Source organism: Plectrocnemia conspersa, unplaced genomic scaffold (assembly GCF_051122295.1).
Source record: "Plectrocnemia conspersa isolate PC_06_02 unplaced genomic scaffold, ASM5112229v1 ptg000001l, whole genome shotgun sequence".
In the NCBI taxonomy this organism is placed as follows: domain Eukaryota; kingdom Metazoa; phylum Arthropoda; class Insecta; order Trichoptera; family Polycentropodidae; genus Plectrocnemia; species Plectrocnemia conspersa.
The window spans coordinates 10,032,501-10,035,000 of record NW_028277165.1 but is presented as its reverse complement, the minus strand read 5'-3'; the positions used below and the strand labels follow the sequence as shown (position 1 = coordinate 10,035,000).

Sequence of the window (2,500 nt, the reverse complement as noted above, 5' to 3'; positions counted from 1 at the left end):
GGTCCCTCTAAGAAGATTTTCATTGTACGCCGATAGTTGAAGACCGCGCGCGCGGGCGGACGCGCGCGACTTGCGCCGCGTTAACGACGCGAGCGCGCGCGCGCCGCCCGGCCGCGGACCCTCGTGATATCGGTAGCACGTCTATTTAATAGGCTAGAGTTACGTTCGTTACCGGAATTAACCTGACAAATCGCTCCACCAACTAAGAGCGGCCATGCACCACCACCCACCGAATCGAGAAAGAGCTGTTAATCCGTCAATCCTTCCAGTGTCCGGGCCTGGTGAGTTTTCCCGTGTTGAGTCGAATTAAGCCGCAGGCTCCACTCCTGGTGGTGCCCTTCCGTCAATTCCTTTAAGTTTCAGCTTTGCAACCATACTCCCCCCGGAGCCCGAAAGCTTTGGTTTCCCGGGAGCTGCCCACCGAATCAAAATAAGAAACTTCGGCGGATCGCTGGCTGGCATCATTTATGGTTAGAACTACAGCGGTATCTAATCGCCTTCGAACCTCTAACTTTCGTTCTTGATTAATGAAAACACCTTTGGCAAATGCTTTCGCTTTAGTCCGTCTTGCGACGATCCAAGAATTTCACCTCTAACGTCGCAATACGAATGCCCCCAGTTGTCCCTATTAATCATTACCTCTGGTGTCAGAAAGCCAACAAAACAGAACCGAGGTCCTATTCTATTATTCCATGCGCACAATATTCAGGCAAATATTAGCCCGCTTTGAGCACTCTAATTTGTTCAAAGTAAACAGCCGCGAGGGCCCGCCTCGCGCGCCGACCGCGAGCCCGCGGCGCGCGCCGAAGTCGCGAAGACGACGACGCGCACGCGAACGCGCGGCGCGGACGCGACCGGCGGTGAACACGCACCGGCGAGAAGCCCCGCAGACGCGCCTGTCGTACCGCAACCGGTAGACCGACGCCGCAGGACACAATTTCAACTACGAGCTTTTTAACCGCAACAACTTTAGTATATGCTATTGGAGCTGGAATTACCGCGGCTGCTGGCACCAGACTTGCCCTCCAATGGATCCTCGTTAAAGGATTTAAAGTGTAATCATTCCGATCACGAGGCCTCGTAAGAGTCCCGTATCGTTATTTTTCGTCACTACCTCCCCGTGCCGGGAGTGGGTAATTTGCGCGCCTGCTGCCTTCCGTGGATGTGGTAGCCGTTTCTCAGGCTCCCTCTCCGGAATCGAACCCTGATTCCCCGTTACCCGTGACAACCATGGTAGTCGCATAAACTACCATCGACAGTTGATAAGGCAGACATTTGAAAGACGCGTCGCCGGTGCTAGACCGTGCGATCTGCTCAAAGTTATCTAGAGTCATCTCCGAGTGCGACGGGCGCGCGCCGAAACGCGCGCTCCGCCGATTGGTTTTTGATCTAATAAAAGCATTCCTTCCGTCGCCGGTCGGAACTTCGTTTGCATGTATTAGCTCTAGAATTGCCACAGTTATCCAAGTAACTGTGTACGATCTAAGGAACCAAAACTGATATATTGAGCCATTCGCGGTTTCACCTTAATACGGCTTATACTGAGACTTGCATGGCTTAGTCTTTGAGACAAGCATATGATTACTGGCAGGATCAACCAGGGAGCTGCGAGCTTGCGTCTCTGTAGAGAGCGTCCGCTTACGCACTCCTTACGTGTCATGTATTTATTATTCTCCTCCTCCTCCTCTATCTCTACCTATCGTTCTCGTCTCGTCTTTTTTAAGACGTACAACATTTTATTTATATGTATCGTTTTTTGTTATATATATATATATATATATTTTTATATATATTATTATTATTATATTATCTTCACCCGTCTACGCGCACAGTGCGCGGCCTCTCCGCGCTAGAGCGGAGGGCCGTAATAGCGCAGCGAGCTCGCCGGTCGCGAACGACCGACGGCCCCGTACAACGCGGCTCGCCGCGGAGCTCTGGAGAGCCGGAGAGCGCGATGCGCTCTCCGCTTATCACTCGATTCGTATAAACACGCGCGTGATCGCATATAGTATCCTCCACACACCCGGAAGGGTACCCGGAAGGCGCGAGCGCACCGCAGACGCCGACTGACGCCGACCGCGGTTCGCGCATGCCGAGATTTCGAAGAGCCGTCTCTCGTAGACGCTCGAAGCAGAGCCGTAAGCGACGTACACGCGCATTATTATCAATAATAATACGGTGCGTCCGCCAAACGGTTGCGAGCGAGCGAAAGAGCGAGCGACTCGACCCGAGGAGCCGACGAGAACGCCGAGAGCAAACGCGACCGAACACGGCCGCGCGCTCTCGCCTCGCGCGCACTCCACGTATAGGCGGCGCGGTGCAAAGTCGCCGAGCCGCTCGCTCTAGCCTAACAAGCCGAAGTCGACGCGGTCGCGGCCGGGATTCGGCGGAACGGGCCGCTCTGAGCGCGATTCGACTCGGACTTCTCTCGACTTGCGACCGGATAATTTTCGATTCGAAATAATAACTTTTGTAATAATTAAAACGTTATTATATTATT

General features: G+C 53.5%; 1 long non-coding RNA gene and 1 other non-coding gene across 2 annotated transcripts in view; one reads left to right on the top strand and one right to left on the bottom strand.

Annotated features, from left to right (window-relative positions):
- Positions 1–1,604, bottom strand: part of LOC148238766 (small subunit ribosomal RNA) — a 2,016-nt gene extending 412 nt beyond the window's left edge. Inside the window, exon 1 of the ribosomal RNA XR_015812134.1 lies at positions 1–1,604. This exon is cut by the window's left edge and continues 412 nt beyond it. This is a non-coding gene — a ribosomal RNA (small subunit ribosomal RNA).
- The window catches only part of LOC148238738 (uncharacterized), a 477,006-nt gene that overhangs the window by 98,912 nt on the left and 375,594 nt on the right, over positions 1–2,500 (top strand). The gene's annotated exons all lie outside the window — the stretch shown is intronic.